This window comes from Parus major, chromosome 2, assembly GCF_001522545.3.
Source record: "Parus major isolate Abel chromosome 2, Parus_major1.1, whole genome shotgun sequence".
Lineage (NCBI taxonomy): Eukaryota > Metazoa > Chordata > Aves > Passeriformes > Paridae > Parus > Parus major.
Genome location: NC_031769.1, coordinates 59182644 through 59208519, shown reverse-complemented (window position 1 = coordinate 59208519; position 25876 = coordinate 59182644). Strand labels below are relative to the sequence as shown.

Sequence of the window (25876 nt, the reverse complement as noted above, 5' to 3'; positions counted from 1 at the left end):
TTGCATTTTGAATGGATTTCAGGGGGTAAGATTGTTTCTGTCACAGCCAGAAGGAAAGAGATTATCTTGCATCTCAGCAACAATAATGAGTGACTGGGTGAGTGCTTTGGTTTTATGAATAGAACAGGATGGGAAGGCACTAAAATGCTAAAGCAGGCAGGATTTTGAACCAGTCCAAGGTGTCTGGAGCCAGGCAGAGGAGAAAGCTAAATATGAGACCCTGGCATCATGAGAAAGAAATGATTGAAAGACAAAAAGGTGAGGGTCAGCTGCGTGTTCTCTGCCATATCAGGGTGTGTTCTGATTGACCAGCAAGAAGTACCCTTGGGAAATTCGGCATCTGAATATCTCTAACTTGACATTGTTTGTAGCATCATGTTATATTGTCGTCTAAACTCTGCAGTATGTTTGCAAATTGCTGCAGCCCTCTCCCATAGGAGTGTAGCTCTCCCTGTAGGTTTGGATGCTGCTCAGAGTACACCTGCAGTGAAATGTTTTATTCCCCCAGTAAGGGAAATGGGAAGTATGAAGATCTAATGTAATAGAGTAGAACCTAGGCTGTGAAAAAGAATGGTTTGAGACTAAATGCAGACAATCTGGGCTGTGGTTAAAATACTGTTTCCTAATATACAAAAGAGAAAAAGGAACATTTATATACAAATGTATTTTGTGAAAAGCATTGCTTACAAACAAGCTTATTTTTCTGTCAGATTCAGAAGTCTATTTCTGTTCATCCTATTTTAATCTCTATTTCCTGTTTGTTTTCACCGTTTGTACGCTGGGAAGGAAGCTACTGTGTCTTACGGATTTTCCACACTACTGTTTCTATTTCTGCTATGAGAAATTAGTCTTTAGAGCAGTGTAGCAAAAGACATTTTTGCAGTGTTTTTGATGGACTGCAAAGAAGTTGGAACCAATAGAGAAAACACTGATAAGGGTGATCATTTTTTTTTCATAAAGTTCATGACAAGTAGGAAATGGAATAGAAATTGTGTGTTATGGAAGGCTTTTCACTGTGTTGGAGTTGTGATAAGCCCTGGACAACACATGCTAATAAGATGATGCCTTTGAATGAATGTTCCCACTAAAGCTTGTTCTTATTTTGGGCAGGAATCTTATTATAGCTGATAATAGTTTTAAATCTTCATACACACACACACACACACATATATATATATACATACACATACATATGTGTGTTTCTGTGTTTATGTATGTGTGTATATATTCAGTATTAAAATTATCTGCTGAAAATGATTTTGGTTTTATTAAGAAGCAATATTTTCAACAATGTACTTAATCATTTTACCTGCTGGCTTACCTTTACCCTGTCAGGCAGCTTGGATTAAGGAATTCAGCTGCTTCTGCTTAATGGCTTTTTTCCTGCCCTTGCAGAACAGTGCTTTTTTTGTCTGGGCTCTTAGCACTTCAGGTGAAAAATCTAAAATTCCTGAAAACCTGTCTTTCTCCTTGCTGAAGCAGTTTGTGAAAATATTACTTTTCACTGTAATATTTTATAATTTCAGTATATTTGCTATATCCCCACTTTCTCAAACTAATAATTTCTTCTGTAGAGGAATACCTTGAGTGATAAATGTGCTGGGTTTTTTTGTGGGGTAACAGGTCTTTGATCACCTTGACTCTACCAGGAACAGCTAGAGCAGCACGTAGCCCAGGGCTGCAATCTGCATGGAGCAGGCCTGCTGTATTTTTCCCAGTTTTGGGCTTAGCCAGGGCCTGTGAAATAGCAGCAAATCTGGGTGCCATCTGGAATTACTCTCTCTGCTCAGGCAAAGTCTGGGAATCCTGCACTACTCCCTCTAGAAGTGTTTTTTGAGTGGGTGGGGTTTTGTTGGTTGTTTTTTTGGTTTTTTTTTTCTCCTTCTAATTTCAGTGTGGGACAACCCCAAGTTTTTCCCAGGACTGTGAAAACACAAAGTCTGCCTTTCCCAAATCTTTTGAGGTTGCCCTTTTTCTTTTTTTTTTTTTTTTTCCTCCTGAGGAATGCCATGAAAATCACTGCATAATGCATTTGGTTAAAACATTCATGTCAGATGTGACTTGAATAAACCCTGGAGCTAACCTCATATGAAGCCTACTTGTTTAACTGAATGAAGAATTAATAAAATGATAAGTTTATTTCACTGAGGTTTTCTAATCAGTTGAAAATGTTTATTTATTCCTGCAATCATAATAAATAACTGCAGAGAATCTTTTTTAACACTGATATATTTTCTCCTCCCAAAATGCAAAATCCTGAATGTAAGGATAGTGTGTATAGAAAAAACCAGTCCAAGTACATAGCTACTGGGGGAAAAAAGAGAAATAATTAAAGCCTCCAATACTCACCTTTTCCTGAATCTTTACTTTGAATTCAGGGTTACATTAGATCCTATTGTGTATTTGTCAACTCATTTAATGTTGCAAGCAAGGATATACTAAATCCTTATCATTGTTTTGCCTTGTGCAGCTGAAGACTTACTTCCTTGAGAAAACAGTGGTGGAAGTATGTCTCTTTTCTGTTGGAAGAAATCAGCATTTGTCATTTACATATGGAGGTGTTGTTATTCCAAACACTTTCATCCATATCCATTTTCTGCAGAAGACCAAGTTGCAGAGGTAAAAAGCATTGATTGAGAAAGCATAACAGTGAACAGTGCCTTATCTGTCTTTCTCCTCCTCTCACTCCCCCTCCCAAAGCACCACAAATTAATAATCATGTATTGGTTATCTGCTTGCAAAACCAGTGTTGATACGAAGCACTTAATTTCACCTGTAAAGGAAATTAGGCGTGGACGGCAGTGGGTAAACTGTAGTTTATTATACTACCTTATTATCATAATTGCCTTTTGTAACATGGTTTACAGTAGATTTTTAAATGATGACCCCTCATGATAATCCAAACAACAGAAAAGAAAATTACATTTCTATTTCTGAGGACAAAGCCAGAGAATCCCTGACTTGCACAACTAAATGTATTTTGTTTGACTTTCTCCTGGAGCTGGGGCACGAGGATAATCACAGTCTGGAGCAGTTGCCCTCTTACTTAAACTGGGAACAGGGGTTGCAGGTGTAAATCCCCTATTTGATGACAATTCAGCAAAAGCAGTTTTTGTAATAAGCCTATAGAAATATTCCATGCAGTCACAGTATCTACCTTAGCCCTTTGATACTATGTTATATTTATGATGGTGAAAGTTTAAACGTTTTGACTCCTAGAGCATCCAAAATATGGTAAATATTTGCTAAATCTCAATGACATATGAGGTCTAGAAGAAAATTGTTCAAGTATTTACTTCCAGTGTGCTAATGTAACATGCTCATTCTGGTATGATAATTTTATCATACTGATGTGTGAAGTGTCAAAATGATGGGTGAAGGATTTCCTGTAATCTGAATGGTCATGTTTAGGTTCTTAATACCTATTTTTCAGAGGTTCCTCTGTCTTTTCAAATGCTTTTCTGTGTTTTAGTGGGACAACAGTGTTGGCTTCCTTCGAAGCAGGAAAGCTTCGAATGTTGCCACCACTACTAAGGCATTCCACTGAGTAAGGTGGTGGGCATTAGTTTGTGATCTGCTAATAGTCTCAGGCAGGAGGCTTTTCCAGGCACAGAAACCTAATTGTCAAAATGAAAGGCAGTGTTTTTTTCTTCCTGTTTCCTAACACTCGACAGAATCTTTTGTGGCTCTGACCAATGCGATTACACTCAAAGCAGAGATGTTGCAATTTGTCACTGAGCTTTAGCAATGGGGGCTGATGCATAAGGCATGAGAGAAAATCGAATGTGCTGTAGCATTAAAGTTCATTTGATAAGCTTTAAGGGGTGACTTAGTGATCCACCAGCTTTTTACCAAGACTTGGAATGTTGTCGCTTACATCAACTTGCCTCTCTTCAAAGACCTGAGGTGTTAGAATTGTCTATTTGCCAATATATTGCTTTCTTAGGAGATTTGTCTAAAATTGTATGTTTTTGGAGGTGATTATTTAGTATTCAAAGCTACTAATTTGGGATTGATGAGACACAAATAAATTAAACATTATTAGTGATCATCTGATGATAAGCTAGAACTATGGCAAAAGGAGCAGATCAGCCAAGCTTACTCTGGCTTCTATTTTTAAGACTTGAGTTTTCATCTGTTTGAAAAATTTCTGTTGTTGCTGTGAATGTCATTGTTTGATTAGCAAGTTTATGCTGCTACCTGTTGAGTTTCTATGCCCATGAGTTAATTTATCTTCCTTTGCATTCTTCAGGTGGTTAAAGACAGAATGAGTCAGTGTTTTGCAGGTGAAGGTTTAGACAAGTTCTGGATAAAATAATAATAAAAGCTCTGTCTAGATTTTTATCTCAGTGCAGCAGAGGCAGACAGTTAAGAGACGAAGATGAATCTGGGTGGTCCTGATATTGGAGACTGCCATGAGCATGGATGTTCCCAGCTGGGGGACAGAGAGGAGAAAAAAGTTCCTGAAATTGTGAAATGTGTGTATTTAATAACAGTGTTTTGCTGTGCAAGAAACCCATCTTGTTTGAAAAGCAATCCAACCAGCTATTTTTGCACTGGTTATCTTAGAAGCAGCAGCAGGTAATACTAATGCAGCCAGGAGTACCCTGTTTGCTGTAGGGGTGGAAAAACTGTTCTGCAGGAATAAAAACCTGGGGAGCTAAGTCACAACACCCCTCCCATACATTTATTTTTTTTGGTAGCAAATAGTATTTGAAGCAGTTCAGTGACATGGAGAAGTTTATGGAAAAGTGCATTACTAGAACTGTAACTGAGGTGATTTCATAGTTTATTTTTAGGCACTTTGGATTGAAAGTTGCTAATTGAGGGTGGGGGCGACAAGGGAAGGTTTGCTTGAAGTTGGGTTAAGCCGAGGTTATCTGTATTTGTCTCAAGCCCGGAAGAGTTGGCAGGAGAATTGATTGAACTTTGTGAACTTGCACAGACCTGACCCTAAACACACTCACACACACACACACGCTCGCACAAACGCATCCTTGAACACTTTCTCAGCCTTATACTCCACCCGGTTTCTCTAGCAGGCATACCACAATTCTTTCCAGCCCACACTGGGAGGATATTAAATAGTTTTTATCCTAAAATTCCTGCTCCCTCCTCCTCTTTAACTTTCCCATCCACCCTCTGCATGTTCCCATTGTAGGGAAGGATGATTGCTGTTTTCTCTTATCTCCTTGGCTATGGGGGTAGTTTCACAACTGCTCCATGTTTCAGTTTTTCACCTACCACAGACTTAATGTATTAAAGAGGGCCAAATCTGGCACTCCTTATCCCAGACAAATGTTTTATTGAAGTCTTTGGGAACTTTGCCTGGGATTCTATGAGATTGCAGGCAGTGGTATTTAAAAGAGGTTTCCACAGTCACTTGATTTGATTGAAGTAATTTTTTATTTTTTTTTTCGGTGGAGGTAGCTTAATCAAGGCGGTGCTTTCAAGTCTGAAATAGTATCTTATGAAGTTACCTGTTAAGAGGTTTGAAATACCTCACTTAATGTTTCCACATCTCCATGCATCAATTCCCAGTCATTTCTACTCCTTGTCTTCTGTTTCAATCCAAACCCTAAGAGAGATGTCATTTATTTTACTTTCCCCCTCCATGGTTAGGCTGGACAGACTTGGATTCTGAAAGGAGAAGTTACAGCAGCTTGTTATGGGGTACAACTGATTGTCTGCAAGTGACGTGATGAGAGAAACAGTCTAGCTGAGATTCTGACTTTATAACATTAATAAAAATCTTCAGGGTAGGAGAGGGGGATTCAAACCCCTTTTGCATGCACAGTTTTATACCTGCATTCTCTCACTCTGTTATTGATCAAATAGTAGCAGGATAAAAATTACTTCTTTTGGGGACGGTAAGTTCATACTGGTTTTGATCCACTGGGGGCAAAATAATATCAGGGTGAATTGTCAATGAGGGGAGGGAATTGGTCTGTGGAGTTAGTTCTGATATCCCCAAGTGTTTCTGGGCAGGAAACACACTTCTGACCATATAGCATTGCATTTGCTAGAAAACCCATAGGTGGTAGCACACCTATGGCCTGTAGGGCTTTTCTATGTTTATAGTAAGAAGATGCATTTCTTTTAAAACTTCAAAGGAAGAAAATGAAAGAGAAAAAGTTAAAATCTGTCAGAACCCACCAAAATACTGATATGTCAGCTCCTTAATAGGGTGTGCACTGTGTTCTTTGCAGGGAGGTGCTGTTGTAATCAAGGGAAATGTAGAGAATTGAGTTATAGCAGATATCCTGGATTCCCATTAAGCAGTTAAAAAAGATTGCTAAAAGAAAGCCTTCTCTAAGAGTGAAAGTAATTAGGAAATTGTTCCTACATAGGAACTAGACCTTTGTTTCTGTTTGAGGCATCATTCATGATAAGAGTATAGGAAAGGCCATGCTAGTAGCATGTTCTTTCACCTCTTCACTGATGCTGATGTCCCAAGTGTCTTTGCAAGAGCCTCATGCTCAGTTCAGAGCTGCAGATCTGGCCCCTGATCTGTTCCAACTTTCGGATTGCAGAAGGAGATTTACCATCTCCAAAAGAGATAGGAGCTCCGTTTTTCATCTTCAAACTCAGAAGCAATCTAAAAATCTGGTGCAGTACTTGTAGCTGGAGAGAAATGGAGAAGCAGATTATTTTCAATTGGACTGCAGAGAGGCCACATAGTCCTAGAGTATTTAGGGAATGATTTTTGTGGTGGGGGGAAGTGGAGGCAGAGGCTGAGGATTCAGCCCAGGGAAGAAGCCACAATGTGGCAGTTGCAGCAGGTTGTTGTAATGGCTCCTGTAATCTTCTGCTGATGTACAATTTTCCAGCTGAGCTTAAAAATGGCTTGCCTCTAACTACTGGGTCTCCCAAAACTGCTTTAATACTTCTTGTTGTTTTTTCCTGTGGAAACCTTAGTGGGCCTCTCTGCTGTTTGCTGACTCCATGAGATCTCTTGACATTGCTGTCTTGTCCCCGACTACTCAATGACTCGTTCCCAGTAGTGCTTGTTATCACAGCTCATGCAGAGTGCATGAGAAGAAGAGTGCTCTTGTCCACTTCCCTGTGTGTTTAACTGAAGCTCATGATGGGCTGTTGAACTTACCAGAACTATACTATAAAAATGTGCCTTTTTTTTTTTTTTGTACTAATGGTTCTTTTCATAGTGTGTACATGAAAGAAGGACCTGGGGTAAATGATTAATAGTACAATAAGGAAAAATAAACCTCTTCTCTTAGATTTTTTTTTTTAAAAAATCTGTTTTCTGGAGTTTAATCTGTGCTAAGATTTCTGTTTGTGGTTTCCTTACATACTTGCATTGTGCTGTTTCATCTCCAAAGATGTGTTTGTTTTTTTTTTTCCTGTGTTCAACTTTTTCCCAGTTATGTTATATTTTTTTTTCTACTTGAAAACAAAACTTCTGTTTTTGACTTGTCTTCATATTCTATTCAACAATGGAAAAAGCTGAATATGTTTTTGAGTGGTTTAGTTTGTGCTGCTCAGCTCTTTTTCATGATACTCACATTTACAGGGTGATTTGTACAACAATTAACATTCCTCCAGGCTGAGAAGAGCTCTAATGGAAGGCTGTCTGTGAGCTGAGAGAGCAGCAGAAGTGGTCTGGGAGTAGAAAGATTAAACAGTGAGGTTAAACAGGTCAAATGAGAAGTAACAGTCAGTTAGAAATAGTGCATAGTACAAGGGATTAGAAGAAGGGATGAAGTTTAATGCTTCTGCAAGGTTTTGAAATGCTACTTATGTGTAGGTAAATTGTCTTTGTTTTGACATCAATATACAGAAGTTTGGCTTTGTCCCTGAAGCTCAAAATGTTATTTTGTAGAATTACAAACGCCTGATTTCTTGCATATTGCCTTTCCCACATACTTCTGACTTAGAGAGCTTCTAGCATTCACTGTGGAGGTACTTTCAGATCTCCATTTGTTGACAAAGTAAATTCCTTCAGTTGGCAAAGACAGGTAATAGTTTGCAATCTGTCTGTGCTTTCTCACAGGTGCACACAAATTCAATTTCAATAGTAAGACACCACAAATATTATCAGCATGTTTTCCTTTTGCCATATACAAGCAGAATCCAAGATCAGATAAAGGAAATGTCATGTTGACCTGTGGTTGCCTCTGAAATATTTTTGACTCTTGGCTTCATGAGTTAGTTGTCTTTATTTACTGAGGCAGATTTCTTGTCTGTGATGGTGAAACCAAATTTTCCATCATGCATTATTAGAATTAATGTTATGGAAGATCTTGATGACTCTTGACTAAGAATTGTTCTACTACTCATGGCTTGAAAAAATACCAATAAGCTAAATGTTTTTGCTACACTTTGTGGCTGAAATGCATTAGCATTGGATTCCAGGAAGGAACGAAGTTGAAACATGTATTATACTATTAATTTATTATTCTTTGTAGATGACTTTGTGGATGACTTCCCTGTATTAATGTGTAACAGGGCAGATAGCATAAATTTGTGCTCTGTGTGACACAAGAGTGAGAACTGGAGGGGGACTTCTTAATTTCCCTCTGTGAGCAGCTCTGACAAGTCTGGAGGAACTCTTGCACAGGATGTTGAGGGGTTTTGCTACAGATCACCTCAATGGGATATACTATTACTACTTTTCCCTAATGAACAGAAGCAAGAATTGGTTACTTTTCTAAAATTCATTGAGCCTTTGTGATTTTTGATTCTATGCTAATGGTTTTCCATTTTGTGCAGAAGCATCTTTCCTTGTTGCATTAGGTGAGATATATGTGTATATCATTATGTGTAATGATAATGAATAACAAGGAAGTGGCTTCATAGGTGATAAAGGACATTACAAAAATCCTGTTGTGAATTAACCGTAAGCTAAATTGTGTTCAAAAGCATCAGCTTTGGGCACTGCTCTCCTGCTGTGTTTCATCCTTCCTTCCTCCATGCTCTGCTTTCTGATAGGCTTTTCAGCCTGGTTTTTGCCAAAAAAGCATGAGGCATTGGAAAGAAAGTGGAGTTAATTGTATTTAATGGTGGGTCAGGAAGGGAGGAGGGGAGATAAGGTTTTAATATCAAGAGCCAGCACCAATACTGAATATAGACATACTTTTAAGTCTGTTTTATTAAAATAATTTCAAAAGCAACCCCTTCAGAAATATTGGTCATCTTGGCAAAGCACCATGATGATCTTTTTGAAATCTGAACTCGGGATGACCTTACACACTGGACCTGTTAAAAAAACCTCACCCCTTGCCCCTTCCTTGTATCTTTATCCTCCTTTGCCCCCTAAACCACTGACCGATAAGCAAAAGCCTCAGAACTGGCTGTTCCTGCCTTAGTGGTTGGAATAGCTTTTCATTTTTGCAAGGAAAGATTTGTAGAGAGTTTGGAACCTGTGTCTCCAGGACCTTTTTGCTTCAGAGCCTGCTGAGCCATCTTGGAACAAATCAGTGCTTTTATGTAGTGTAAGACAGGAATATCAGCTCGGATCCCCAAAGTGTGAGTTTACCATAGTTCAGAGGGGGTGCAGGGCTCATGCACCCGCTGGCACTGCTGGACCCAACTCAGTGCCCACTCAAAAATCAAGTCATATTCAATGCTAACTTCTAACCTGCTCCATACAGAACTGCAAACACTTCTCCACACCTCCATTTGTGGCCATTGGAGGTTTTGGTGGACCACAGAAATATCGATGTCTGCCTTGCTGCTGCTGCTGCCGAGGCCACCTTTGATGAAACAAACTGCTTGGCACATGGTTCACATGTGAAGGACATTGCTTCTTTCAAACTGGGGATGTCTGTCTCTAAATCCCTCAGTTGTGTTCTCCCCAGGCCATGTCCCAGCCTGTTTTGGGGTGCCAGGAAAACTGGTGGGAATTAGAGCATTTAGGGTATGTGTTTCCTCATCATCTCTTTGATTCTGTTATGTTTTCACAAAACATTTTTTTCAGCTGATGAGGTTTTTATTGTTTTTTTACTGATGGGTGAGATTCCTGTCAGAAAATACCAGCCAGAATAGGGAGAGGAGTTTCACAGAAATATATTGTTGTAATAATACCAGAGAAAATTTCCAAGCATGATCTGAATGCAAGGCTTGATTTCTTTTGCTATGGGTCAGAGGAGCATAAACTGTCCCTTTCATCTGTGTAGTGTTGAATTCTAGGACAGAAATGCTTGGTATTTAGTATTTGGTATTTTATTTTAACTATTTTTCTGCTGAAAAGTAATAAAGACCAAAAAGGTGTCCATTTTGGTAATAATACCTTGTCTGGTCCAGTCTTAGAAGTTACAAAGCTCTTGGCAGATGAAGCCTGTGAGTTTTTATCTCTGACAGTTTCCATTCTAGCTATATAACTTATGGCAGATGGTGAGATTCAGGATGATAGAGGTAAGAAGAATTTGATATGTTAAGTATTGCAAGAGGCATTGTAGAGAATTTGCTTCAATTGTCATGGTTTCTGATGGGAAGAAAATTAAATTTACTTAGTTTTTAAGTTTACAGTGCATAAGGCTGGAGTCTGAGTATCCTGAGACTTCACTGAATATTTGATATCAAATATTATACATAAATGAGCTACTAAATATACATTGGATAAGAAATTTTGAGTTATGCAGGGCAGCTTCCATAAGAGTGTCAAAAGGTATATTCTCAATTGTGTATTGTTAAATCCTACCCTGTGTATTAGGTTGACTATAGCAAAAGCTTTTATACAAACCTCTTATTTTCTTCTGAAACTGATGTTCTCTTCCTGAGTTTAAGACATTTTAATAATTTTTATACTTTATCTTTTAAAAGAATGATAGTTGAAGATATGCCAGATTTATTCTTCTTCCCCAAATGGGATGTGATTAAGCTCATCATTTTAGCTTATTTCTGAGTAGCTGCTAATTTTTTTTGAGGGCTGTGTGTAATGGACTAATTGTTGCCAGAATTAATTGGATCTATAAGGAAAGTTTATAGATAAGTGGAAGCTGTGGAACAGAGGAAGCTGTTCCCTTTCTGAAATTGGACCACTGAAAATTTCTGGAAACCTGAAAGCTGATGCACTGTAGTTTTGTTTCTATGCTCATTATATTCCTTGGTGCACATAATTAATATATATTTTTTTAAGAATAAAACCAGCAAGAATGCAATATATTATTTAAATTATTAATTTTGTGTTTGTGTTTTCTTTAAGGGTTAAAAATGAATGGAAAAGATAAGTTTATGTGTATTATATACATGGTCCCTTGTCTGAGCACTCTCAAGTGGGATACTTTACTGGCCAGTGCTCAGAGTCATAGCTGAGCTACAACTTGCTAGAATAAGGCATTTAAGGGTGCATAAAGATTTAAGAGTGCAGAGATAGTTGGAGGTCATCAGCAAAGGTAAAATATTATTTTCTTTATTCAGTCCTTGTCCATTGATAGTTGTTATTCAGATTATTCCTAAGATATAAAAAAATTAAAAACAAAGCAAATAGCACAACAGATATTTAGCTGGCAGGTTGTGGAGGTTGTGCAACAACCTAGACATGGAGGTGTTAGTCTTTAATTTGAAAGGAGCAATCTCCTGAGTTCTACTGACAGATTTCAATTCTGCTGGATTTAGTGACCAAATCCTGGTGGACTTTCATGTGAAAATATATTAAAAATACTTTTTTTTTTCCAGTTGTTTTATAATTTAAACAAAATTTAAGATAGCTGGCTCATTTCACAGTTAATGACCAGCTTTAGAGTTAATTTTCAAGGAATGACTGTGTTTCCATGTATACTGTAGATTTGTTTTAAAAAAACAAAGCCAAACTTCCTATCAAGAAGAAAATGAGAGAAGGAAAACAGATCACCTTTTTCCATTTTAAGTTGATTCTGCTAAAAAGCTACCTAATGCTAAGTTTTTCTCAATCTGGCCAAAGAGGCTATATTGACAATTCAGGACTCTGACCAGCAGTGCAGTGGCAGATAACTCAAGATATTGAGTTATTTATGCACTTATATTAAGTGCATAACAGGACAACTTAAAAACAGTGAGCAACTGGACATGCATGCCTTCCTTCCAGCCTTAAGCTTCCCATGGAGAAGCCCTGGAGAAACAGAGCTCTTCTTGCAGCAGTGGAGTTGAGTAAGTGGGACAGAGCAAGGCTGCCCAGGGGATATAGGAGGCCCCTGAGTGGGTGGGGAGAGATCCCCAGTGGGATGGTCTCAGGGCTGGGTTTCACACACAGGTGCTGGCAAACAGGGCCCCTGGGTACTCGGCTCTCTCAGCACCTGTGAACCCTGTGATTTGAAAGGCTAGATTAGGGTACAGCATGTCTTCAGGAATGCATTTCTGGAAGTTATGAAATGTTTTTGGAATATATTTATGCATTTCCCCCTTTGAAAGTGAGGTGGGGAGCGGGAGGAGGTAATGTTTTGGGATGCTGTACTAAAAACCCGAGGCTAACCAGGTGTAATGAAGTTTATGATGTCTGCCTGAAGGTGTTTGCAACCTACAGTGGCAGCTGCGAGGGGCAGATTACAGCTTTCATCTCACCCGCATGCGGATGAGTTCAGTGGGAGAGAGGTCCTGCAGCCGTGATTCTCTTAAGCCCCCACACTTCATTTTTCTCTCAGCCTGGCTTCATCTCTAACCTGAACTTTGCCCTGAGCCCTCTACTAGGTCCCCCAGCTATGGCCCAGGAGAGGGGTTTCTTGTAGCCCTGTTTTCTTGGCATTCTGCCTGGGGCAGTCTCTATGCAGCCACATTCCTGTGGGCCCTTGGGCTATCTCATTCATCCTGGCCCTGGGTTTATGCTGAGCCAAGGGCATCCATAACAGCCCAGGGGAGTGGACACAGCACCAAGCCTGACAGAGCTCAAGAAGTGACTGGGCAATGCTCTTGGGCACATGATGTAACTCTTTGGGATGGTGCTGGGCCAGGAGTTGGACTTGATGATCCTTGTGGGTCCCTTCCAACTCAGCACATTCTGTGTGTGATCCCTTGCTCTTATGGGAGATGGCATAAGACTACCTTGATGCTACTTTGTAATGGGGGATCAAGGGATTGCTGCTGTTCCTCCTCCTGTTCCATACCAGGGGGGATGATAGGGGTCACAGTATGAAATAGGGCAGTGGGGGTGACTGTCATGGCATATGTGGACTTTGTATTGATGTGACCCAGATTTGTAGGGTTTGCCTTCTATGCTATTTTGTTTCTTGATGGTGAGCTGAGACAGGGGATTCAGACTATCTTCTCTCCTGAGGTCCCTGTGGGTCACATTATTTATGCTCTTTGTTAAGAAAGTAAGCCCCAAAATCTCCCTCCCTGCCCCCACAAAATGAAGTCATGGCTCCATTGGACAGACTTGAAATTATTTTTCTTGACTTATTTTTCTTGACTTATTTTTCTAAGGTTCTGAGGCTCAATTTCCCACTTCTCTGATAGCATCCTTGGAAGAAATGCAGCCGAACTCTAGGTCATATCAGCTTTGTGTTGTTGACTAAAAGATATGATTTTACCTGTTAAAACAGCATTCAAAAAGTCATTAGTGGTAGTGATGATTGGGAAAGTAATCTTTTGGGAAACCTTCTGGTTGTGGGGGCAGGCATAGCACTTTTTGGAGGAGGGAAGAACCTCAAGACGGATTTTTTTAGAAGTGTATTTACATTTCCAGGAAAACCTCACAATCAGTTGATCTTTGACTTACTCTAGTTCACAGTGTTTTTAAAGCAGAGATGGTGCTCTGTACCTCCCCCCCTCCTTCTGTGCGTGTGCGCACATGGGTGTTTCCGCAAGTGTTGTGTTAAAAACCAGTTGGCATTTGCTGACTTTCTGCATCTGAAGCTGCTTCTTTTGCACATATGAACTGACTCTGTGCACCCTGGCATGTGCCTGGCCCTGACTGACCCTTCATGCACAGCCCTGTGTGCCCAGGGTACAAAGGCAAAATGTGAAATGTGGTGCCAAGGTAGAGGGACCGCAGTGGAGTTTCCCCTGTGCAGGCACTCCCATCTCCATCATGTGTGATGCCCTTCCACATAACCCTAACAGAAGGCTGCCTGTCAGCTGCAGGCCTGGGGTGGGCAGGATCCTTACTTTCTACGATTTCCTTGCATTAAAAGCAGAGGAAAAGGGCGATTTCACCATCTTGCCTGGCTAATGGTGTGGTTGGAACTGGCTCTGTTTAGGCAGGGCTGTGTCCCACGCCTTCCCAGGTGCATACCCACATGGTCTTGAGCAAGCATTTTGTAGGAAGATCCTGTGGGGGAAGATGTATGGACATATGTATTTCAGTGTCCCAATTTATTCCATTGTGTTTTATTTGGTTGGTTTGACTCCTCCTCTCTTCCCTCATGTTTTCCCAAATGCTAGGAAGGGCCCGCATTTTTCTTTGCTGTGTATGTTTGGCATATGTGTTTCAAATTACTTTGGCAGGCTTTTAAAAACAAGGCTTGAGCTTCTGTGAGTATTCTAAAGTTTTTTCCCCTTACAGATAATAGTACTGAAAGATACATACTGTTGCTTGCTTGGATAGTAAAACTTACACAGAGAAGGCGATTTACTCTTCAGTGTTTCAGCCATGTATCTTGATTTAATTATTCAGCTAGCTCCTCATGAAATACAGGCACATGGTTTCATAAAAAAAAAAAAAAAAAAGCAAGCACTCTATCTGGCCATCTTCAATAAAGATGGTGTTGTTTTGAATATATTAAAAATAACAAAAGTCTGTTGCAGGGATTATGATAAAGGGGATGCAATATGTGTGTGCATGTTTGGTTGCACAAAAATGAGGCAAATACCTGAAGCATGCTGTTAGAATTAAGGGCCAGTTCAAGAAATCCAGGTGCCCTTTGGTTTCAGTGCACCCAAGCTCGAGAATGAACCTCAAAGTCTGCTCATTAAAGAACTCTTCTCTGTTTTGAAGCCCATCCTTTTTTTTTTTTTTCTTTTAAAACTCTTGAGCAACGAAGCATACATTTCAAATGTTTTTTTCCAGAGCTATCTGAAACTGGCTTTCTTTGTTCACTCCAGCTGTCAGCAGATTTCAAGGTATGTCTGTGTTTGAAGAAGTTATCATAGATATTGGTGACAGCTGGGCTTTGAAATGTTCTTTGCAGTCAACACAAAGTACATGAAGAGTGAGTCATGAACATTTACAGACCGTACTTTGCTTCATATGTAAGTCTTCTAAGAGTGAGCCTGCCTAATTGAGCTGGGGAAGCTCATGACTTCACCATGGCCCTCAAAAAATAATCCTGTTGCTAAACTTAAGGATCTGAGCAATGCTTTTTATGATGCTAGATTTAATTAATCAATCAAATTAGGATTTTTGTGTTTTCTGTCACTGCCAGAGGGGTCCAAAGTAGTTTGATTTCTACCCCTCCGGGGCTTCCAAGGGTATCTTTTGTTTTTTGCAGTTTTAGTCATTTAAGTTAGAAAACATGAGGCTTTGCATTTTGAAGGTAGGACTTTCCAATTATGAAGTTCAGTGATTTTTTTTTTCTCCATTACTAATTTAATGCACTGTACATTCCTGAGCAAGGTAACTGAATGCAGCAAATTATGTTTAATCACTCAGAATTAGAGAAGTTTTTAATTTGTGTTTGTAGGTGCTGTGTCTGCTCCAGGTGTAAACTGAACCACCAGAAGTCGGCAAAGACAAAGCTCTCTGAGCTCTGTGCAGTTATCCTGGACTTGTTTCCATCATGAGTGAAAGAAATTTTGTTAAAAAAAGTGAAGGTGCACTTAGCACTCTTGGATATAACAAAAGTTTATCGCTGACAAAGTGTCCTTTCTTTTATCCTGCTCAGGATTTTCAGAATGTTTTACAAAAGTCAGCTTTTGTTTGACTTTCTGAGTATTGGAAGAATCTCTAATGCCGTTCACAGGGTTGAACACCTTGACTCCACAAATTTGCTAGGCCTTAGTGGTTTCAGTTCATGGTGCAAGGTTCAGCTTTACAGACATGTACTTGAAAATTTCCTGACTTCTGAATGGAATGCCTTCTTATGTTGATTTTCTTCCAAGGTTATACAAATGCACACGACACAATTGAGAAAACTTTATAATGTATAATAATGCTGCATAAAAATGAATAATAAATGTAGGAAGAAGAAATAAATGGAAGGAGAACATATTTTCATGAGACTGTACTTGCATGAGTGATGTACAACTATGGAAGTTACTGTGCCTAATTTTAGCTACCATGTTGAATCTTTTCTGTTTGCTTAGGAGGGTTTGAGTCTTGGTCTTACCTTTTGGCTGTTGGAACTGCAATCTCCACCCTGCTGTAGCCCATGTTTCCAAGATGGGCAGCAGTGTCTGTGCGTGGGGAGTAGCAGAGGGAACAACGTGAAAGTGGGACAGTTTCAGCCACTGCTGCTGCCCAGCACCTTAGCTGGGTGTTGAGATGTGGTTTGGGAAAATAAGTAGATGAACACTCAAAAAAAGTGTGTGAAGCTAGTGAGTGCAGAGAACAGGAAGATATGTGTCTGAGAGTGGATTTGTCTTCCAGTAAACATAATTCAGCTTCCTTTGGGTAGCATGAATGTTCAATAAATTTTATTTCTAAAGGCTATGTGTTAAGAGCACATTCCAGGTTGTGTTCCTGTTTAAAAATTTTTAGTGAGGGAGCATCCTGACTGAAATTTGAACTTCGTCCAGTGACTAAAGAGCTTGTAGTGCCTAAATGGGATTTATTGTAATTGAACAGGAAAAGCCTTGAAATATAAGACTATGTAGTTGTGTAAAAGCATTGTATTTTCTGTCATCTTACACTCATTTGACATTGAATTAGAGCAATGTCTTTGACTTGAGTGTCCGTAAGACATAATATAGTAGGAACAAATTGTTTTAAAGCAGCTATTATTATAATTTAACTTTTTATCAGTGCATAACATAAGGTCACTAAGTGCTTTCGTCCTGTGTTGTTTTATTTCAGGATTGAGTCACAGAGAAATGTGAGGATTTACACTTCTGAAGTAGGTGTGAATGGGACTGAAGGAATTACGTGGAGGATTCTGAACTCCCCTTCTTCCTGCTCCGGGAAAGACTGGTGAGTGTATTATGAAATAGTTTATAATTAACTCAGTCCTTGCTTCAGAAGGTTTGTAGTCAAAACAGGAAGATAGAATTCAGATGGCTGTATGTAAGAATGGAAGAAATTTCAGATACTACATATACACCTCCTAATTACTAACATCAGCCTTCAGAATTTGCTGTTCCTCTTTCGTAATAAGAATGTTTCCAATAAAAAATAGTCTCACCCCCTTCCACCCCCACCAACTCTCTGATATAAATGTTCTGTATTTGAAAGCTCTTAGCCCAATGTCAAAGAAAGCTGAACTGACAAAATGAATTTCTCCTTTTTTAAACTGATTGAGCAAGGCTGTTACTGGAGAGAAGTGCAAGGTTGAGCTTTATTAGACCCCTGCATGTATTTGTTAGTGAAACAGACAGGTGAGAAACAGCAACAGAAATGTCCATATCACACCTGGGCTGCTCCTGAAGCCTGTTGGAGTGACGATATGTTAGTTCCAGTGGCTGCAAATCCAGTTTTTGTGTCTTCCTGCCTCCCTCCCTTGCTGTATCTCTGCCCACAGAAGGGAGGAAAGAAGCTCCAAGGCCAAACCCTGTGGAAGGATAGTTAGGATTTCACTTGGGATTGTCTTTGGCTCTGCCTGTAGATATGTGGGGCCATCATTAGAAAAGGGCACATGACTTTTCTGTGGAATTTGCATCCTGATCTTGTAATTGCTTTCAACTTAGCGAGTACCTAGCATACCTCACCTTCAGATACTGACCAGTGAGTAAGATCTGTGCATCTTAGCACAACCTGTTCAAAATGAAAAGATACAAATCCTATTAGAAAAGCTCATGGTGTTTAAACCCTGGCTTTTGGCAGAGGTTTATCACTTCTGTGTCAATACACACAAGACCATGTATGTGGTCCTGTGAATGTACCAGTGCTGAGCAATGCATAGCAGGATGAGTTTTCAATTGCAGGTGTTGCTGTCCAGACAGCTCTTTCACCAAGTTGTGATACAAGAAATATTTAAGATCTGGTAAAAATGAACCCTAAAACTGGCAAAGTGACAGCAGAATTTTTGTATTAGTATAAACATTATTGTAAATTTGAATTTAGCTTAGATTCAGTCTGTCTAAATTGTGTGCAGGGCTGAAAATTGAGGGTGCACTACCCAAAGCAGCTTTGGATGATCTTCTGAGCCTTTTACTCTTGTACATGGGAGCAGGTAACAGCTAAAAGTAATAGATGTGTCTGGACAGTGCTCTCATCTTCAGAGGGCCAGAACCAAGATGATGCCATGCTGCCTACAGCCCTGAAGACAAAGGACATGCTTTGGGTGGTGTAGGGACAAAAGTACTAACTTTTGATATTAATGATATAATGATTTGATATAATAATTATTAATGGGTTGGAGGTGTCAGGGACAATGTCTGGGACTTTGCCTGAAGTGGAAGTAGGCAGCAAGTACAAATATATTCTGGAGAGGAGCGGGCTGCGGCGAGGTTCAGGAGTATCTCAGCACTTGGAGGGAGTAAAAGGCAGCAGAGCAAACAGGGTGTCAGTGGTGTATCAAAAGCATCTGGAGCTCACTGGGTGAAGGAGGGAAAAAAAAATGGGAATAGTAACTTGTGTGGCTTCTCCAGAATGGAGAGTAGGATGAAAGGATGCAGTGGAGAATGAAGTGGGTGGGAATTTTTCTGTTCAGCCATCTACACCAAACACTTTTTTTCCCTCCAGAGATGTTTCTTGGTGGGCTGTATTTGAAACCAAGTAGTAAAGAGTCTTCCCTGCAGATGAGAGAGAGGTAAAGAAAAATTCAGGGAACCAAAAATCAGGCCTTTCTGAATGAGGGAAAAGAGCAAAGGGGTGAGAACTGTGCAGGCAATAATGGGAAAACAAGTGTTTTGAGGTGAAGTTTTGGAAAGTAATGAGATCTTCATCAGGAAATACACAGTGGTAAGATTTGATTTTCTTTCTTGTTTGTTTTTTTTTGTTTGTTTGTTTTGTTTTTTTTTTACCAGTATGATGTAAATGGCAGCTTTTATTGGAGGAAAGGAAAAACCACTTTTCTCATCAAGGAAGTGGAGAAATCTCACTATTATTTGCTTTCTTGCAGAAAGAATGCTTTAATGTAAGTGTGGGAAAGCAATAGAAACATTTTGGTAGTACTTCTTGTATTTTCTATGTTTTGAAAAGGGGGCTTCATATGGTAACACAATCTGAGCTAACCATTAGCCTACAAACTTACCCCTGTGTTCTTGAGGTGCTTTCTGAAAAGATGTTCTATTTTTCTTCCCTATCTTTCATATACTGACTTGCTTAGAAAGTCATTAGAAAAGGCTAATGCTTCAAAATTTTATTTTGAAATTTGTTCTAATGAAATCTAGCTATATTCTGGCCTGAATATTCACTGCTTGTTGGCAAGATTAAAATGGCTGTGAGTGTTTTAAAGATTTGGGCTTTGCATAAGTAACTTTTGTCCTGTAGTGGGTAGGGTATCTGTCTCCTGGCAAAATGTGGCTCCTGCCTGAAACCAGAGCAGATCTGAAGCTGACCTAATAGCTCATAAATTGGCATAGTCTCTCAAAAAGGTGATCAGCTTGGCAAGGTATAGGCTGGTCTGTTCTTGTGGTTGTATTAACTTCTACCTTGTGTCTGCCTTTTTGTCAGCTACAATTGTGCTTGCAAGGTGTTTGTGGTATATTTGCTTTATCAGGAGGTGGCTGGGGGAATGTCAGATATGCCAGAAAAGTACCCACATCTTTCCTCCTTCACTCCCTATGTAGTGTCACATGGAGCTGGGAGTCTCCTATTTTAGCAGTTGCTAAAATATATTGATAAGGTTTGCTTCCAGCAGGGCACTTTGCTCCATTTTTCTCCCCTTGTCTTCCTCCTTCAAACTCTGCCTGGTCTGAAGGCTTTGGGAGCTGGTCCTGGTTTCCCAGGGCCCTGGAAGTGGTAAAAAAGAGGTGGTGCTGACCGAGCTGCAGTACTCAGGGAGGTCTGGGATCCCCAGTGCCATGGAAAAGTGGAGGGAAGGGCATGTCCAGCTGTAACAATCCTGACCTTTCTGGGAGCATCACACTTATCCTATATGTACTATTCCTGTAGCTGTTCCCACTGTTTGGCAGGGCTGGGGCTTGCAAGGCTGACACCAAAGCAATGTGGCTGTGTGTTCGCATTTTTCCACTGCTGGAATCAAGTATTGGAAACTTCCATTTATGCCTGGGAGCTTTTTACTCCTGAGCGTGCTCACTAAGGAGCATGTCCTCCTTATGAATTGCTTGGCCATGTTACTCTGTGTCTGTTTCTAACCCTGTCTATTCGTCAATTTTATTTTATTTTTTCAAAACAACTCACAATATAGGTAAAGCAAACATTTTATTGTATCTGTAAAGATGCTGACCTAGCATCAAATGGAAGAGTATGATGAAGTGATAAATGTTTCAAGCCCCTGGCCTTTTATCTCTGATTTTCTTTTTTTTTCAAATGTTTCTCAAACTTAAGTGATTTAAAAGTTTTCCAGATCTGATAACTGCAAAGATTTCAAGTGAAACTTTTGGCTTCTATCCCAGTATGAGATCATACAAAGTGATATTAGCTGAATTTGTACCAGAGTTTGAAAAGAAAATGAAAATACGTTACTGTTAGTGTCTCTCAGCTATTTTTCAGCTATGCTGGACAAATGTTTTCTCATTGGTTATGTTCTGAGTACCATTTGAAATGTTTTCAAATATATGTGTGTGTGTGTGTGTATGCACATTTTTCTTTGCTAATATTGTATTAATTTATGTTCTTTGGGCCTTTTATCCTTGCTAGCAGGACTCCTGGTATTTCATTTTATATAGAAGTTTTCTAATCTAGTGTTGCAGAGAAATCTCACTACAAGAGAGAGAGGATGTACTGAATTCCTGCTGCTAGCCCAGAATGACTTTAAAACAAAATCTCTAACCTGTCTTTTTTGTCTGGTTTCTCTGGCAGGAGACTTTGAAAGCAATGGTCTTTGTAGGGCTGTGTACCTAATAAGAGTAAATGTGTGTCAGCTACACGTGTTTTGTGGATCTCCTTCTATACAGAAATAAAATAAGATAATTATTGCCTTAAGTTAGGCATTTAGATTACTGAACAGGGTTGAACTTCAAGGGCTGAACTTGCAAACTCAAGCAATCGGACACTAGAAAATTCTACATTTAAAGCTACTCATTCATCCCCTTGGTAAATATTCATTTTGATTGCCTTTAATTAGAGGATTGCGTGCTTCCCCCCTCCCCCCCGCCCCCCCAAGGCCTGCATATTGTTCAGCACACAGCATGGCTAATGCTTAATGAGTGGGTAGGTTGTTGATGTTTTGTTTCTCACCATTTCTTGTATGGCTTTATTTACTGCATGGTTGGCAGATGGTGCACTGAATACAGAACTACTCATTTCCTCATGGAGATTTTCATGGCATTAACACCATAAAGAGTTACTTTACTGCATATTTTTCAGGGAATCATAATCAGGAGTGCAAAATAAGACATACATGTATATTTAACCAAACTCTGAGCCTTGACAGTTAATTTTCTGGAAGGAGATGGTTACAGTAGAGTACAGTACAGTTGCCTTGGTGGAAGATTGTACTGTGATTGTACCAGGTTGTACTGATTCCTTCCCCAACTCCTCTTCTTTGTAGCAGAAGGCAACAGTGGGTCAAAACTCCCACAGGGCAGGAGGTATCTCCATAACTCAAGCAGTTTGGTGGGAATGTTATAAACAGCTATAACTTCCCTCCTTCTCAACAATGTTCACTTCTTTCCATTGTTAGGTGTACAAGAGAACACAGAATTTAATATATCAGAAATCTCTTTGGTAATCAAAGGAGTAGATATTTTGTCCAGCAAGCAGGCTCAGCAACCTGTTTCCAGCATTCAGTGCACGTTTCAGACCTGATGGGAATGAACAAAGCTTCAAAACCTACTGTAAGCTACAGGAAGAGAACACCCTTCATCTGGTTTCTGTCTTGTAGGCTGTAAGCTCTTCAGGCTGGAGCCTGCGCCTTCCCATATGTCGATAGAGTATTTCAAGCACTATAGTAGTATAAACAGCAGTGGATGAGGTCATCATATATCAAACAACATAATTAAATCAGTGCTTTATTCACTGTCTGTGTCTCATTATGGCTGCCTCCTAGGTCACTCTGCAGCCTTGGAGATTGTGTAAGAACTAGAATGTTGCAACAGCCTTTGCAGGAACATTTGCTTTGAAGTTGGTGCTATTCACTTAGAGACCAATCTTCATAAAAAAATATACTTTTGTAAAATGTGGTGCTATTTTGAAAAAGACATGTAAAAGGGAAACACTTACTATAGATTTTTTTTTTTTCATAAATTGTCATGCACAAATGTCAGCGGCTGATCACACGATTGCAATGGGATTTCTTGATTGATTGGAGGCCTGAAAGCAATCAAGTAGATGATGTAGTAGGAAAAAACAGGTTTCTCAGAGGGGAACATAAGCTAAAAGTGCCTGCAAAGCAACCAGATTTCAGGCATTGGCATGAAACTGGCATTTTTTCAAGTTAAGCGATGCTTTGTTTTGGCCGATACTTTAAAGTGCGTTCCTTGTAAAACAATATAGGAAAATATTTTAAGATGCTCCTTCCCCCTTTCACAGTTCTGGTACCCACACTTTAAATCTTCTGTTGTATCAACACCTATAAGTGTTTTACAGCAGTAGATCCTTATGTGTGTTTTACAAGGACAAGGACCAATTTTGCCTGAGCAATAATGTACTTTGAAGTCTGAAGTCATAATAAGATATGCACGTAAGCCTCGTGCCTCACCACGTATGACGCCGTGGGCATGTGTTATTGCTTACCTATGCCTTAATTACTGTACACATGTAGCTACAGGAACATATCCATATGGTTTTCCTACTGTAAACTTTCAGGTGATTTGCTAATCTAGGCCAGTACTCAGAAACCAGGGCTGGTCTGAAATCTTAGTAATTACAAAGCCGGCATACCAACTCAGGCATTAAGGCTTTCCCAGATCCACTTGAAATCAGGTTACATTCATATTCTGTCTTGTTCTTTGAATAGCAGCCCAACAGCATGCAAAGTCGTTATGTTGTTGCTTGACCTGCTCTATCCCAGTCTTGCTGCCAAAGGAAGAAGAGGAAAAGGTATTCAGGACTTATGTTCTCTTGGCTTTGACATAAATGAAAGAGATTTTTTTTTTCTTCCTTTTAAAAAAAAAAATCTGGGGGTTTCCTGAATTAATTAATATTATCTGATGAATTTACTGAAATAATACATGTTCTTCTTCCCTGAAGTTTATCTTTTTGTCTCTGGTGATTTTCCTCTCTAGCAGTAGTGACAGCTCTGAACCATGGTTTGGTACCATGTGTTAGGGGATAATATTTGCTATACTTGAGCCTGAAAGTAGGAAAGTGAAGAGAGATCAAAGGCAGCTCTGTAATGTTCTGCAGTACAGGTGGGGTCCAGAAATCAAATATAAAAGCAAAGTTGTTCTGCTCAACCAAATACCCTCATTGAGAGTGGAGGACATCTTCCTGCTGGGCAGCCTCTGGGGCTTGTTTGCCCTCCAAAGCACTTCCACACACCTCCTGCTGCAAGGATGGGAGGTGGGGATGAGGATGAGGAAGGACTTGCAGGATCCTGCTGGCGGTTCCAGTCAGTAGTTCCCGCTAGGTAGCTGCCCTGCTGGGAAGACTAGCCTGGCAGGGTAGGAAAGCTGAGGGAGGGGCAGAGAAGGCTATTTACCCCCAGGCTAGAGCTGGAAATCACCTGGCTCCTGTTCAGCTAGTGAAACAACAGCAAGGAGAAAAGTCTGTTATCCTGCCTGAAGATGGGTGCCTTCATGTGGTTCTGGGGTGAGATGGAGAAAGCAGTTCTGTTAAGTGCCCTCTTAATAACAGCCCTGCTGCTGCTATCCTTTCCTCTTTTCCAGTAACATCATCCAAACAGGTGTTAGAAGAAGATCAGTGGCAGACAACAGAAGTATAGGCTGCTCAGTACTTAACATTTCCAGTCTTCAAAAAATAACTTCAGTTTTATTATGTTGTCTTAGTGGCTTGATTGTTGACTGGTTAGGCACTTGGTAAACCTCCTAATAAAAAGAATAGATGTTTCTGTTGGTTTTGCACTGTTTGTTTTTCCTTAGTTCATGTTTTACTAGTCTTCTCTGATTCTTTTTTAAAATAGCCAGACTAAAACAGAAGTGGTAAACCCTGGAGGTGTTAGCAAGATGTGACTCACCCTGATAAGGGTCATCCAGGCTTCACTGGTTCCTTGTTATAATCCACTACCCACTGTGGTTTATCATCTCTTACTTCTGTTATATTTGCTATCATCTCTGTGCAGATGATAGCTTAATACTTGCAAATGACCTATATATAATGAATGTCATGCCAAAAAGAAAAACAAACCAAACCTCTGAAAGCATTCACCTATGAGAAGACAAAGACAATACTGGCAAGCTTGTTAGGGCAAGTGTGAACAAGTGTTGGATGTAAAGAACAAGTGTGGGTTTTTTAATTTATTTTTTTTTTTATTCCTTTGCTACAGGGGCACAATTCTCATTTCTATTCACAGTCATCTAGGCAAGCTGAGGTGTGTTGAGTGCAAGGCCTAATTGCTTGTGCACTGCATGCTGTGCCTACACAGCTTTCAACTGGGAGCCAGCTTGGAGCACAGGCAGAGCAAGCTCAGGTCTGTCCATACCTGCCTGCATGCAGAGATCCTCAGAAGAAGGCAGAGACACCCATTTTCTCTTTATTACTGCATTACACCAGAGGCAAATTCTCTAATTAAAATTTGCAGTTAGTGTGGTGTGTTATAACTGCTGTAAATTTTGGTCATGTCAAGACTTCCTGGCAGTGGGAGGAGAGGCACAGAGAAGCCAGTGAGTGCAAACAAGGGCTCTTGTGTAGATGGCTACAGCAGCCCAGCCTTTGAGTCCCATTCATGTTATTAAGGCACCACCTATGGTGCTTTGTACCAGAAAAATTACTAAATAACTGAAGAGAAAATGTCATTAATGCTGGATAGTGGAGGAATTAAGATCTGCCTTGTCCTGAAAGAGGTTCTAGTCATATCCTCCTATCTACTAGGCTCCCATGGGAAAAGGTGCTTGACAAGTCTCAAAAATTCCTTGCTGCTGCCTGGTGTGTTGCTTCCATTCATCTCACACAGTAGGGAAAAACTGTGAACTAGGATAACAAGGACGGCAAGATTAAGAAATATGCATTTTAATAAAGGGATTAGAGAGTAGGTTTGCATATCTTAAAACTAGAGAAATAGAAACTTGGAAAATGAATAGTTTTCTGAATAGGTTCTGATTTGTACCTTCTCAGCCACTGTGTTAATTTACATTGGCTATCATGATGACTACTAAAATGCTATCCTAGGTTGCTGTCTTCTGCTTGCTTTTATGAGCCAGATAGCTGAAGATACTTTCCTACACCGTGCTCCTTTCCACCCCTGCCTCTAGCTCCATGAACAATGTCTGGTTGCTTTCCTTTCTGGGACGGGAGGAATTGATCATATGGGAGCTCTTAAAGAGGTGCTGGCTGGCATGTAACTGCCTTTTCCTTCTAGGAGGATGCTTTTCACTTGGGCAGGCTGGGCAGAAAGCTGTGGGTCTAGGCATGGAGCATAGTTTAGCAGTCTGTGTTTGGGAGGGAGGAGCAGAATGGGATAGATAGTATTCATGTGAAGCCCCTGCTTCCTGTCGCACTGTATTTGACCTGACATAAGCAGCTGACATAACATCACCGTGGGCGTTGCCAGCACTTTCTTTTAATATTAAATTTGGGGGGGGAAAAAAAAAAAGTTAATAACTGTTTTCTTCTTAAAAGGAAGGAGAAAAACCCCAAAGGATCTTGGCTGGCTCTTCATGCCCT

General features: G+C 40.0%; 1 long non-coding RNA gene across 9 annotated transcripts in view; it reads left to right on the top strand.

Moving 5' to 3' along the window:
- The window catches only part of LOC117243895, a 253109-nt gene that overhangs the window by 116953 nt on the left and 110280 nt on the right, over nucleotides 1-25876 (top strand). For all 9 annotated transcript variants that reach the window (XR_004495900.1, XR_004495903.1, XR_004495897.1 and 6 more), the window contains exon 4: nucleotides 16886-16999. This is a non-coding gene — a long non-coding RNA (uncharacterized LOC117243895). The remainder of the gene's footprint in view (nucleotides 1-16885; nucleotides 17000-25876) is intronic.